The sequence below is a fragment of the Chiloscyllium plagiosum genome, unplaced genomic scaffold, assembly GCF_037043375.1.
Source record: "Chiloscyllium plagiosum isolate Xiang-an unplaced genomic scaffold, Cpla_swu_hap1 HiC_scaffold_3, whole genome shotgun sequence".
Lineage (NCBI taxonomy): Eukaryota > Metazoa > Chordata > Chondrichthyes > Orectolobiformes > Hemiscylliidae > Chiloscyllium > Chiloscyllium plagiosum.
Genome location: NW_028270141.1, coordinates 141,705,495 through 141,719,359, shown reverse-complemented (window position 1 = coordinate 141,719,359; position 13,865 = coordinate 141,705,495). Strand labels below are relative to the sequence as shown.

The window sequence follows — 13,865 nt, the reverse complement described above, 5'->3', positions numbered from 1 at the left end:
CATCAGTCTCCTGCAGGCACGAGACACGGAGGGGAGGAGAGCGGAGCGCTGCCAAAATCAGCAAGAAAGGCGGAAAGAAAGGGATTGGGGCTGCACGCTGTCTGCGGGTGGCAGTCAGGAAAGGCGGACAATAGACAATAGGTGCAGGAGTTGGCCATTCTGCCCTTCCAGCCTGCACCACCATTCAATATGATCATGGCTGATCATCCTTAATCAGTATCCTGTTCCTGCCTTATCTCCATAACCCTTGATTCCACTATCCTTGAGAGCTCTATCCAACTCTTTCTTAAATGAATCCAGAGACTGGGCCTCCACTGCCCTCTGGGGCAGAGCATTCCACACAGCCACCACTCTCTGGGTGAAGAAGTTTCTCCTCATCTCTGTCCTAAATGGTCTACCCCGTATTTTTAAGCTGTGTCCTCTGTTTCGGCACTCACCCCGCAGCGGAAACATGTTGCCTGCCGCCAGAGTGTCCAATCCTTTGATCATCTTATATGTCTCAACCAGATCCCCTCTCAGTCTTCTAAACTCAAGGGTACACAAGCCCAGTCGCTCCAGTCTTTCAGTGTAAGGTAATCCCGCCATTCCAGGAATTGACCTCGTGAACCTACGCTGCATTCCCTCAATAGCCAGAATGTCTCTCCTCAAATTTGGAGACCAGAACTGCACACAGTACTCCAGGTGTGGTCTCACCAGGGCCCTGTACAGCTGCAGAAGGACCTCTTTGCTTCTATACTCAATCCCTCTTGTTATGAAGGCCAGCATGCTATTAGCCTTCTTCACTACCTGCTGTACCTGCATGCTTACCTTCATTGAGTGGTGTACAAGAACCCCCAGATCTCTCTGTACTGCCCCTTTACCTAAATTGATTCCACTTAGGTGGTAATCTGCCTTCCTGTTCTTGCCACCAAAGTGGATAAGGATCCATTTATCCACGTGAAAGTGCATCTGCCATGCATCTGAGCACTCACCTAACTTGTCCAGGTCACCCTGTAATCTCCTAACATCCTCATCACATTTCACCCTGCCACCCAGCTGATGAAATTTGCGAATGTTATTGCTAATACCATCTTGTATATCCTGAAGATAGATTGTAAAAAGCTGCGGTCCCAGTACTGATCCGTGCGGTACCCCACTGGTCAGTGCCCGGCATTCCGAAATGGAGGGGTGGAGGAGTGTGGAAGGATGAGAGAATGCAGGCTGCGGCCCTATGAAGCAGGGGGAGGGCTTGCAGTTGGCCTGTGTGGGGATGTGGGAGACTACAGGAGCCTGGTGGGCAAGGGCTGGCTGAAAGGCAGCTGGAGGGACGGAGGGAGGGAAGCACGCACGGAGGAGGAAGAGCAAAGAGAAAAGAGAAAAAAAAGCCAAAGGGGATAAAGAGAAAGAGCAAGAAAGAAAATGTGGCTGGCCAGCACGCCTTGAAGTAGGGAGAAAAGGCAGGGGCCAGCGCCTACGGCCATACTAGTCTGAAAACGCCCGATCTCGTCTGATCTCGGAAGCTAAGCAGACTCAGGCCTGGTTAGTACTTGGATGGGAGACCGCCTGGGAATACCAGGTGCAGTAGGCTTTTTCCGCCAGCAGTGGCTGCTCAAGTCACCCCTCTGCACTTGTCTTGTGCCAGGCAATGGAGCGGCAGGTTATTTTTGCTGCTGCTGCTGTGCCTGGCATCAGTCTCCTGCAGGCACGAGACACGGAGGGGAGGAGAGCGGAGCGCTGCCAAAATCAGCAAGAAAGGGATTGGGGCTGCACGCTGTCTGCGGGTGGCAGTCAGGAAAGGCGGACAATAGACAATAGGTGCAGGAGTTGGCCATTCTGCCCTTCCAGCCTGCACCACCATTCAATATGATCATGGCTGATCATCCTTAATCAGTATCCTGTTCCTGCCTTATCTCCATAACCCTTGATTCCACTATCCTTGAGAGCTCTATCCAACTCTTTCTTAAATGAATCCAGAGACTGGGCCTCCACTGCCCTCTGGGGCAGAGCATTCCACACAGCCACCACTCTCTGGGTGAAGAAGTTTCTCCTCATCTCTGTCCTAAATGGTCTACCCCGTATTTTTAAGCTGTGTCCTCTGTTTCGGCACTCACCCCGCAGCGGAAACATGTTGCCTGCCGCCAGAGTGTCCAATCCTTTGATCATCTTATATGTCTCAACCAGATCCCCTCTCAGTCTTCTAAACTCAAGGGTACACAAGCCCAGTCGCTCCAGTCTTTCAGTGTAAGGTAATCCCGCCATTCCAGGAATTGACCTCGTGAACCTACGCTGCATTCCCTCAATAGCCAGAATGTCTCTCCTCAAATTTGGAGACCAGAACTGCACACAGTACTCCAGGTGTGGTCTCACCAGGGCCCTGTACAGCTGCAGAAGGACCTCTTTGCTTCTATACTCAATCCCTCTTGTTATGAAGGCCAGCATGCTATTAGCCTTCTTCACTACCTGCTGTACCTGCATGCTTACCTTCATTGAGTGGTGTACAAGAACCCCCAGATCTCTCTGTACTGCCCCTTTACCTAAATTGATTCCACTTAGGTGGTAATCTGCCTTCCTGTTCTTGCCACCAAAGTGGATAAGGATCCATTTATCCACGTGAAAGTGCATCTGCCATGCATCTGAGCACTCACCTAACTTGTCCAGGTCACCCTGTAATCTCCTAACATCCTCATCACATTTCACCCTGCCACCCAGCTGATGAAATTTGCGAATGTTATTGCTAATACCATCTTGTATATCCTGAAGATAGATTGTAAAAAGCTGCGGTCCCAGTACTGATCCGTGCGGTACCCCACTGGTCAGTGCCCGGCATTCCGAAATGGAGGGGTGGAGGAGTGTGGAAGGATGAGAGAATGCAGGCTGCGGCCCTATGAAGCAGGGGGAGGGCTTGCAGTTGGCCTGTGTGGGGATGTGGGAGACTACAGGAGCCTGGTGGGCAAGGGCTGGCTGAAAGGCAGCTGGAGGGACGGAGGGAGGGAAGCACGCACGGAGGAGGAAGAGCAAAGAGAAAAGAGAAAAAAAAGCCAAAGGGGATAAAGAGAAAGAGCAAGAAAGAAAATGTGGCTGGCCAGCACGCCTTGAAGTAGGGAGAAAAGGCAGGGGCCAGCGCCTACGGCCATGCTAGTCTGAAAACGCCCGATCTCGTCTGATCTCGGAAGCTAAGCAGACTCAGGCCTGGTTAGTACTTGGATGGGAGACCGCCTGGGAATACCAGGTGCAGTAGGCTTTTTCCGCCAGCAGTGGCTGCTCAAGTCACCCCTCTGCACTTGTCTTGTGCCAGGCAATGGAGCGGCAGGTTATTTTTGCTGCTGCTGCTGTGCCTGGCATCAGTCTCCTGCAGGCACGAGACACGGAGGGGAGGAGAGCGGAGCGCTGCCAAAATCAGCAAGAAAGGCGGAAAGAAAGGGATTGGGGCTGCACGCTGTCTGCGGGTGGCAGTCAGGAAAGGCGGACAATAGACAATAGGTGCAGGAGTTGGCCATTCTGCCCTTCCAGCCTGCACCACCATTCAATATGATCATGGCTGATCATCCTTAATCAGTATCCTGTTCCTGCCTTATCTCCATAACCCTTGATTCCACTATCCTTGAGAGCTCTATCCAACTCTTTCTTAAATGAATCCAGAGACTGGGCCTCCACTGCCCTCTGGGGCAGAGCATTCCACACAGCCACCACTCTCTGGGTGAAGAAGTTTCTCCTCATCTCTGTCCTAAATGGTCTACCCCGTATTTTTAAGCTGTGTCCTCTGTTTCGGCACTCACCCCGCAGCGGAAACATGTTGCCTGCCGCCAGAGTGTCCAATCCTTTGATCATCTTATATGTCTCAACCAGATCCCCTCTCAGTCTTCTAAACTCAAGGGTACACAAGCCCAGTCGCTCCAGTCTTTCAGTGTAAGGTAATCCCGCCATTCCAGGAATTGACCTCGTGAACCTACGCTGCATTCCCTCAATAGCCAGAATGTCTCTCCTCAAATTTGGAGACCAGAACTGCACACAGTACTCCAGGTGTGGTCTCACCAGGGCCCTGTACAGCTGCAGAAGGACCTCTTTGCTTCTATACTCAATCCCTCTTGTTATGAAGGCCAGCATGCTATTAGCCTTCTTCACTACCTGCTGTACCTGCATGCTTACCTTCATTGAGTGGTGTACAAGAACCCCCAGATCTCTCTGTACTGCCCCTTTACCTAAATTGATTCCACTTAGGTGGTAATCTGCCTTCCTGTTCTTGCCACCAAAGTGGATAAGGATCCATTTATCCACGTGAAAGTGCATCTGCCATGCATCTGAGCACTCACCTAACTTGTCCAGGTCACCCTGTAATCTCCTAACATCCTCATCACATTTCACCCTGCCACCCAGCTGATGAAATTTGCGAATGTTATTGCTAATACCATCTTGTATATCCTGAAGATAGATTGTAAAAAGCTGCGGTCCCAGTACTGATCCGTGCGGTACCCCACTGGTCAGTGCCCGGCATTCCGAAATGGAGGGGTGGAGGAGTGTGGAAGGATGAGAGAATGCAGGCTGCGGCCCTATGAAGCAGGGGGAGGGCTTGCAGTTGGCCTGTGTGGGGATGTGGGAGACTACAGGAGCCTGGTGGGCAAGGGCTGGCTGAAAGGCAGCTGGAGGGACGGAGGGAGGGAAGCACGCACGGAGGAGGAAGAGCAAAGAGAAAAGAGAAAAAAAAGCCAAAGGGGATAAAGAGAAAGAGCAAGAAAGAAAATGTGGCTGGCCAGCACGCCTTGAAGTAGGGAGAAAAGGCAGGGGCCAGCGCCTACGGCCATACTAGTCTGAAAACGCCCGATCTCGTCTGATCTCGGAAGCTAACCAGACTCAGGCCTGGTTAGTACTTGGATGGGAGACCGCCTGGGAATACCAGGTGCAGTAGGCTTTTTCCGCCAGCAGTGGCTGCTCAAGTCACCCCTCTGCACTTGTCTTGTGCCAGGCAATGGAGCGGCAGGTTATTTTTGCTGCTGCTGCTGTGCCTGGCATCAGTCTCCTGCAGGCACGAGACACGGAGGGGAGGAGAGCGGAGCGCTGCCAAAATCAGCAAGAAAGGGATTGGGGCTGCACGCTGTCTGCGGGTGGCAGTCAGGAAAGGCGGACAATAGACAATAGGTGCAGGAGTTGGCCATTCTGCCCTTCCAGCCTGCACCACCATTCAATATGATCATGGCTGATCATCCTTAATCAGTATCCTGTTCCTGCCTTATCTCCATAACCCTTGATTCCACTATCCTTGAGAGCTCTATCCAACTCTTTCTTAAATGAATCCAGAGACTGGGCCTCCACTGCCCTCTGGGGCAGAGCATTCCACACAGCCACCACTCTCTGGGTGAAGAAGTTTCTCCTCATCTCTGTCCTAAATGGTCTACCCCGTATTTTTAAGCTGTGTCCTCTGTTTCGGCACTCACCCCGCAGCGGAAACATGTTGCCTGCCGCCAGAGTGTCCAATCCTTTGATCATCTTATATGTCTCAACCAGATCCCCTCTCAGTCTTCTAAACTCAAGGGTACACAAGCCCAGTCGCTCCAGTCTTTCAGTGTAAGGTAATCCCGCCATTCCAGGAATTGACCTCGTGAACCTACGCTGCATTCCCTCAATAGCCAGAATGTCTCTCCTCAAATTTGGAGACCAGAACTGCACACAGTACTCCAGGTGTGGTCTCACCAGGGCCCTGTACAGCTGCAGAAGGACCTCTTTGCTTCTATACTCAATCCCTCTTGTTATGAAGGCCAGCATGCTATTAGCCTTCTTCACTACCTGCTGTACCTGCATGCTTACCTTCATTGAGTGGTGTACAAGAACCCCCAGATCTCTCTGTACTGCCCCTTTACCTAAATTGATTCCACTTAGGTGGTAATCTGCCTTCCTGTTCTTGCCACCAAAGTGGATAAGGATCCATTTATCCACGTGAAAGTGCATCTGCCATGCATCTGAGCACTCACCTAACTTGTCCAGGTCACCCTGTAATCTCCTAACATCCTCATCACATTTCACCCTGCCACCCAGCTGATGAAATTTGCGAATGTTATTGCTAATACCATCTTGTATATCCTGAAGATAGATTGTAAAAAGCTGCGGTCCCAGTACTGATCCGTGCGGTACCCCACTGGTCAGTGCCCGGCATTCCGAAATGGAGGGGTGGAGGAGTGTGGAAGGATGAGAGAATGCAGGCTGCGGCCCTATGAAGCAGGGGGAGGGCTTGCAGTTGGCCTGTGTGGGGATGTGGGAGACTACAGGAGCCTGGTGGGCAAGGGCTGGCTGAAAGGCAGCTGGAGGGACGGAGGGAGGGAAGCACGCACGGAGGAGGAAGAGCAAAGAGAAAAGAGAAAAAAAAGCCAAAGGGGATAAAGAGAAAGAGCAAGAAAGAAAATGTGGCTGGCCAGCACGCCTTGAAGTAGGGAGAAAAGGCAGGGGCCAGCGCCTACGGCCATACTAGTCTGAAAACGCCCGATCTCGTCTGATCTCGGAAGCTAACCAGACTCAGGCCTGGTTAGTACTTGGATGGGAGACCGCCTGGGAATACCAGGTGCAGTAGGCTTTTTCCGCCAGCAGTGGCTGCTCAAGTCACCCCTCTGCACTTGTCTTGTGCCAGGCAATGGAGCGGCAGGTTATTTTTGCTGCTGCTGCTGTGCCTGGCATCAGTCTCCTGCAGGCACGAGACACGGAGGGGAGGAGAGCGGAGCGCTGCCAAAATCAGCAAGAAAGGGATTGGGGCTGCACGCTGTCTGCGGGTGGCAGTCAGGAAAGGCGGACAATAGACAATAGGTGCAGGAGTTGGCCATTCTGCCCTTCCAGCCTGCACCACCATTCAATATGATCATGGCTGATCATCCTTAATCAGTATCCTGTTCCTGCCTTATCTCCATAACCCTTGATTCCACTATCCTTGAGAGCTCTATCCAACTCTTTCTTAAATGAATCCAGAGACTGGGCCTCCACTGCCCTCTGGGGCAGAGCATTCCACACAGCCACCACTCTCTGGGTGAAGAAGTTTCTCCTCATCTCTGTCCTAAATGGTCTACCCCGTATTTTTAAGCTGTGTCCTCTGTTTCGGCACTCACCCTGCAGCGGAAACATGTTGCCTGCCGCCAGAGTGTCCAATCCTTTGATCATCTTATATGTCTCAACCAGATCCCCTCTCAGTCTTCTAAACTCAAGGGTACACAAGCCCAGTCGCTCCAGTCTTTCAGTGTAAGGTAATCCCGCCATTCCAGGAATTGACCTCGTGAACCTACGCTGCATTCCCTCAATAGCCAGAATGTCTCTCCTCAAATTTGGAGACCAGAACTGCACACAGTACTCCAGGTGTGGTCTCACCAGGGCCCTGTACAGCTGCAGAAGAACCTCTTTGCTTCTATACTCAATCCCTCTTGTTATGAAGGCCAGCATGCTATTAGCCTTCTTCACTACCTGCTGTACCTGCATGCTTACCTTCATTGAGTGGTGTACAAGAACCCCCAGATCTCTCTGTACTGCCCCTTTACCTAAATTGATTCCACTTAGGTGGTAATCTGCCTTCCTGTTCTTGCCACCAAAGTGGATAAGGATCCATTTATCCACGTGAAAGTGCATCTGCCATGCATCTGAGCACTCACCTAACTTGTCCAGGTCACCCTGTAATCTCCTAACATCCTCATCACATTTCACCCTGCCACCCAGCTGATGAAATTTGCGAATGTTATTGCTAATACCATCTTGTATATCCTGAAGATAGATTGTAAAAAGCTGCGGTCCCAGTACTGATCCGTGCGGTACCCCACTGGTCAGTGCCAGGCATTCCGAAATGGAGGGGTGGAGGAGTGTGGAAGGATGAGAGAATGCAGGCTGCGGCCCTATGAAGCAGGGGGAGGGCTTGCAGTTGGCCTGTGTGGGGCTGTGGGAGACTACAGGAGCCTGGTGGGCAAGGGCTGGCTGAAAGGCAGCTGGAGGGACGGAGGGAGGGAAGCACGCACGGAGGAGGAAGAGCAAAGAGAAAAGAGAAAAAAAAGCCAAAGGGGATAAAGAGAAAGAGCAAGAAAGAAAATGTGGCTGGCCAGCACGCCTTGAAGTAGGGAGAAAAGGCAGGGGCCAGCGCCTACGGCCATACTAGTCTGAAAACGCCCGATCTCGTCTGATCTCGGAAGCTAAGCAGACTCAGGCCTGGTTAGTACTTGGATGGGAGACCGCCTGGGAATACCAGGTGCAGTAGGCTTTTTCCGCCAGCAGTGGCTGCTCAAGTCACCCCTCTGCACTTGTCTTGTGCCAGGCAATGGAGCGGCAGGTTATTTTTGCTGCTGCTGCTGTGCCTGGCATCAGTCTCCTGCAGGCACGAGACACGGAGGGGAGGAGAGCGGAGCGCTGCCAAAATCAGCAAGAAAGGCGGAAAGAAAGGGATTGGGGCTGCACGCTGTCTGCGGGTGGCAGTCAGGAAAGGCGGACAATAGACAATAGGTGCAGGAGTTGGCCATTCTGCCCTTCCAGCCTGCACCACCATTCAATATGATCATGGCTGATCATCCTTAATCAGTATCCTGTTCCTGCCTTATCTCCATAACCCTTGATTCCACTATCCTTGAGAGCTCTATCCAACTCTTTCTTAAATGAATCCAGAGACTGGGCCTCCACTGCCCTCTGGGGCAGAGCATTCCACACAGCCACCACTCTCTGGGTGAAGAGGTTTCTCCTCATCTCTGTCCTAAATGGTCTACCCCGTATTTTTAAGCTGTGTCCTCTGTTTCGGCACTCACCCCGCAGCGGAAACATGTTGCCTGCCGCCAGAGTGTCCAATCCTTTGATCATCTTATATGTCTCAACCAGATCCCCTCTCAGTCTTCTAAACTCAAGGGTACACAAGCCCAGTCGCTCCAGTCTTTCAGTGTAAGGTAATCCCGCCATTCCAGGAATTGACCTCGTGAACCTACGCTGCATTCCCTCAATAGCCAGAATGTCTCTCCTCAAATTTGGAGACCAGAACTGCACACAGTACTCCAGGTGTGGTCTCACCAGGGCCCTGTACAGCTGCAGAAGGACCTCTTTGCTTCTATACTCAATCCCTCTTGTTATGAAGGCCAGCATGCTATTAGCCTTCTTCACTACCTGCTGTACCTGCATGCTTACCTTCATTGAGTGGTGTACAAGAACCCCCAGATCTCTCTGTACTGCCCCTTTACCTAAATTGATTCCACTTAGGTGGTAATCTGCCTTCCTGTTCTTGCCACCAAAGTGGATAAGGATCCATTTATCCACGTGAAAGTGCATCTGCCATGCATCTGAGCACTCACCTAACTTGTCCAGGTCACCCTGTAATCTCCTAACATCCTCATCACATTTCACCCTGCCACCCAGCTGATGAAATTTGCGAATGTTATTGCTAATACCATCTTGTATATCCTGAAGATAGATTGTAAAAAGCTGCGGTCCCAGTACTGATCCGTGCGGTACCCCACTGGTCAGTGCCCGGCATTCCGAAATGGAGGGGTGGAGGAGTGTGGAAGGATGAGAGAAGCCCTATGAAGCAGGGGGAGGGCTTGCAGTTGGCCTGTGTGGGGATGTGGGAGACTACAGGAGCCTGGTGGGCAAGGGCTGGCTGAAAGGCAGCTGGAGGGACGGAGGGAGGGAAGCACGCACGGAGGAGGAAGAGCAAAGAGAAAAGAGAAAAAAAAGCCAAAGGGGATAAAGAGAAAGAGCAAGAAAGAAAATGTGGCTGGCCAGCACGCCTTGAAGTAGGGAGAAAAGGCAGGGGCCAGCGCCTACGGCCATACTAGTCTGAAAACGCCCGATCTCGTCTGATCTCGGAAGCTAAGCAGACTCAGGCCTGGTTAGTACTTGGATGGGAGACCGCCTGGGAATACCAGGTGCAGTAGGCTTTTTCCGCCAGCAGTGGCTGCTCAAGTCACCCCTCTGCACTTGTCTTGTGCCAGGCAATGGAGCGGCAGGTTATTTTTGCTGCTGCTGCTGTGCCTGGCATCAGTCTCCTGCAGGCACGAGACACGGAGGGGAGGAGAGCGGAGCGCTGCCAAAATCAGCAAGAAAGGCGGAAAGAAAGGGATTGGGGCTGCACGCTGTCTGCGGGTGGCAGTCAGGAAAGGCGGACAATAGACAATAGGTGCAGGAGTTGGCCATTCTGCCCTTCCAGCCTGCACCACCATTCAATATGATCATGGCTGATCATCCTTAATCAGTATCCTGTTCCTGCCTTATCTCCATAACCCTTGATTCCACTATCCTTGAGAGCTCTATCCAACTCTTTCTTAAATGAATCCAGAGACTGGGCCTCCACTGCCCTCTGGGGCAGAGCATTCCACACAGCCACCACTCTCTGGGTGAAGAAGTTTCTCCTCATCTCTGTCCTAAATGGTCTACCCCGTATTTTTAAGCTGTGTCCTCTGTTTCGGCACTCACCCCGCAGCGGAAACATGTTGCCTGCCGCCAGAGTGTCCAATCCTTTGATCATCTTATATGTCTCAACCAGATCCCCTCTCAGTCTTCTAAACTCAAGGGTACACAAGCCCAGTCGCTCCAGTCTTTCAGTGTAAGGTAATCCCGCCATTCCAGGAATTGACCTCGTGAACCTACGCTGCATTCCCTCAATAGCCAGAATGTCTCTCCTCAAATTTGGAGACCAGAACTGCACACAGTACTCCAGGTGTGGTCTCACCAGGGCCCTGTACAGCTGCAGAAGGACCTCTTTGCTTCTATACTCAATCCCTCTTGTTATGAAGGCCAGCATGCTATTAGCCTTCTTCACTACCTGCTGTACCTGCATGCTTACCTTCATTGAGTGGTGTACAAGAACCCCCAGATCTCTCTGTACTGCCCCTTTACCTAAATTGATTCCACTTAGGTGGTAATCTGCCTTCCTGTTCTTGCCACCAAAGTGGATAAGGATCCATTTATCCACGTGAAAGTGCATCTGCCATGCATCTGAGCACTCACCTAACTTGTCCAGGTCACCCTGTAATCTCCTAACATCCTCATCACATTTCACCCTGCCACCCAGCTGATGAAATTTGCGAATGTTATTGCTAATACCATCTTGTATATCCTGAAGATAGATTGTAAAAAGCTGCGGTCCCAGTACTGATCCGTGCGGTACCCCACTGGTCAGTGCCCGGCATTCCGAAATGGAGGGGTGGAGGAGTGTGGAAGGATGAGAGAATGCAGGCTGCGGCCCTATGAAGCAGGGGGAGGGCTTGCAGTTGGCCTGTGTGGGGATGTGGGAGACTACAGGAGCCTGGTGGGCAAGGGCTGGCTGAAAGGCAGCTGGAGGGACGGAGGGAGGGAAACACGCACGGAGGAGGAAGAGCAAAGAGAAAAGAGAAAAAAAAGCCAAAGGGGATAAAGAGAAAGAGCAAGAAAGAAAATGTGGCTGGCCAGCACGCCTTGAAGTAGGGAGAAAAGGCAGGGGCCAGCGCCTACGGCCATACTAGTCTGAAAACGCCCGATCTCGTCTGATCTCGGAAGCTAAGCAGACTCAGGCCTGGTTAGTACTTGGATGGGAGACCGCCTGGGAATACCAGGTGCAGTAGGCTTTTTCCGCCAGCAGTGGCTGCTCAAGTCACCCCTCTGCACTTGTCTTGTGCCAGGCAATGGAGCGGCAGGTTATTTTTGCTGCTGCTGCTGTGCCTGGCATCAGTCTCCTGCAGGCACGAGACACGGAGGGGAGGAGAGCGGAGCGCTGCCAAAATCAGCAAGAAAGGCGGAAAGAAAGGGATTGGGGCTGCACGCTGTCTGCGGGTGGCAGTCAGGAAAGGCGGACAATAGACAATAGGTGCAGGAGTTGGCCATTCTGCCCTTCCAGCCTGCACCACCATTCAATATGATCATGGCTGATCATCCTTAATCAGTATCCTGTTCCTGCCTTATCTCCATAACCCTTGATTCCACTATCCTTGAGAGCTCTATCCAACTCTTTCTTAAATGAATCCAGAGACTGGGCCTCCACTGCCCTCTGGGGCAGAGCATTCCACACAGCCACCACTCTCTGGGTGAAGAAGTTTCTCCTCATCTCTGTCCTAAATGGTCTACCCCGTATTTTTAAGCTGTGTCCTCTGTTTCGGCACTCACCCCGCAGCGGAAACATGTTGCCTGCCACCAGAGTGTCCAATCCTTTGATCATCTTATATGTCTCAACCAGATCCCCTCTCAGTCTTCTAAACTCAAGGGTACACAAGCCCAGTCGCTCCAGTCTTTCAGTGTAAGGTAATCCCGCCATTCCAGGAATTGACCTCGTGAACCTACGCTGCATTCCCTCAATAGCCAGAATGTCTCTCCTCAAATTTGGAGACCAGAACTGCACACAGTACTCCAGGTGTGGTCTCACCAGGGCCCTGTACAGCTGCAGAAGGACCTCTTTGCTTCTATACTCAATCCCTCTTGTTATGAAGGCCAGCATGCTATTAGCCTTCTTCACTACCTGCTGTACCTGCATGCTTACCTTCATTGAGTGGTGTACAAGAACCCCCAGATCTCTCTGTACTGCCCCTTTACCTAAATTGATTCCACTTAGGTGGTAATCTGCCTTCCTGTTCTTGCCACCAAAGTGGATAAGGATCCATTTATCCACGTGAAAGTGCATCTGACATGCATCTGAGCACTCACCTAACTTGTCCTGGTCACCCTGTAATCTCCTAAGATCCTCATCACATTTCACCCTGCCACCCAGCTGATGAAATTTGCGAATGTTATTGCTAATACCATCTTGTATATCCTGAAGATAGATTGTAAAAAGCTGCGGTCCCAGTACTGATCCGTGCGGTACCCCACTGGTCAGTGCCCGGCATTCCGAAATGGAGGGGTGGAGGAGTGTGGAAGGATGAGAGAATGCAGGCTGCGGCCCTATGAAGCAGGGGGAGGGCTTGCAGTTGGCCTGTGTGGGGATGTGGGAGACTACAGGAGCCTGGTGGGCAAGGGCTGGCTGAAAGGCAGCTGGAGGGACGGAGGGAGGGAAGCACGCACGGAGGAGGAAGAGCAAAGAGAAAAGAGAAAAAAAAGCCAAAGGGGATAAAGAGAAAGAGCAAGAAAGAAAATGTGGCTGGCCAGCACGCCTTGAAGTAGGGAGAAAAGGCAGGGACCAGCGCCTACGGCCATACTAGTCTGAAATCGTCTGATCTCGGAAGCTAAGCAGACTCAGGCCTGGTTAGTACTTGGATGGGAGACCGCCTGGGAATACCAGGTGCAGTAGGCTTTTTCCGCCAGCAGTGGCTGCTCAAGTCACCCCTCTGCACTTGTCTTGTGCCAGGCAATGGAGCGGCAGGTTATTTTTGCTGCTGCTGCTGTGCCTGGCATCAGTCTCCTGCAGGCACGAGACACGGAGGGGAGGAGAGCGGAGCGCTGCCAAAATCAGCAAGAAAGGCGGAAAGAAAGGGATTGGGGCTGCACGCTGTCTGCGGGTGGCAGTCAGGAAAGGCGGACAATAGACAATAGGTGCAGGAGTTGGCCATTCTGCCCTTCCAGCCTGCACCACCATTCAATATGATCATGGCTGATCATCCTTAATCAGTATCCTGTTCCTGCCTTATCTCCATAACCCTTGATTCCACTATCCTTGAGAGCTCTATCCAACTCTTTCTTAAATGAATCCAGAGACTGGGCCTCCACTGCCCTCTGGGGCAGAGCATTCCACACAGCCACCACTCTCTGGGTGAAGAAGTTTCTCCTCATCTCTGTCCTAAATGGTCTACCCCGTATTTTTAAGCTGTGTCCTCTGTTTCGGCACTCACCCCGCAGCGGAAACATGTTGCCTGCCGCCAGAGTGTCCAATCCTTTGATCATCTTATATGTCTCAACCAGATCCCCTCTCAGTCTTCTAAACTCAAGGGTACACAAGCCCAGTCGCTCCAGTCTTTCAGTGTAAGGTAATCCCGCCATTCCAGGAATTGACCTCG

The 13,865-nt window shown here is 51.8% G+C and overlaps 7 non-coding genes and 1 pseudogene across 7 annotated transcripts; all 8 read left to right on the top strand.

The window, feature by feature from the left end:
* The first annotated feature begins 1,448 nt into the window (after positions 1-1,448).
* On the top strand, positions 1,449-1,567 carry LOC148151453 (5S ribosomal RNA). Its single transcript, XR_015756529.1, has one exon. It is a non-coding gene; the product is annotated as a 5S ribosomal RNA (ribosomal RNA).
* Positions 1,568-3,101: 1,534 nt separating this feature from the next.
* Positions 3,102-3,220, top strand: LOC148151452 (5S ribosomal RNA). Its single transcript, XR_015756737.1, has one exon. It is a non-coding gene; the product is annotated as a 5S ribosomal RNA (ribosomal RNA).
* A 1,546-nt stretch (positions 3,221-4,766) lies between these two features.
* LOC148151451 (5S ribosomal RNA) lies at positions 4,767-4,885 on the top strand. Its single transcript, XR_015755303.1, has one exon. It is a non-coding gene; the product is annotated as a 5S ribosomal RNA (ribosomal RNA).
* A 1,534-nt stretch (positions 4,886-6,419) lies between these two features.
* LOC148151450 (5S ribosomal RNA) lies at positions 6,420-6,538 on the top strand. The gene has a single exon (XR_015755302.1). It is a non-coding gene; the product is annotated as a 5S ribosomal RNA (ribosomal RNA).
* A 1,534-nt stretch (positions 6,539-8,072) lies between these two features.
* Positions 8,073-8,191, top strand: LOC148151449 (5S ribosomal RNA). Its single transcript, XR_015756528.1, has one exon. It is a non-coding gene; the product is annotated as a 5S ribosomal RNA (ribosomal RNA).
* A 1,535-nt stretch (positions 8,192-9,726) lies between these two features.
* Positions 9,727-9,845, top strand: LOC148151448 (5S ribosomal RNA). The gene has a single exon (XR_015756527.1). It is a non-coding gene; the product is annotated as a 5S ribosomal RNA (ribosomal RNA).
* Positions 9,846-11,391: 1,546 nt separating this feature from the next.
* Positions 11,392-11,510, top strand: LOC148151447 (5S ribosomal RNA). The gene has a single exon (XR_015756526.1). It is a non-coding gene; the product is annotated as a 5S ribosomal RNA (ribosomal RNA).
* Positions 11,511-13,056: 1,546 nt separating this feature from the next.
* Positions 13,057-13,165, top strand: LOC148151446 (5S ribosomal RNA; annotated as a pseudogene).
* Positions 13,166-13,865: the final 700 nt, after the last annotated feature.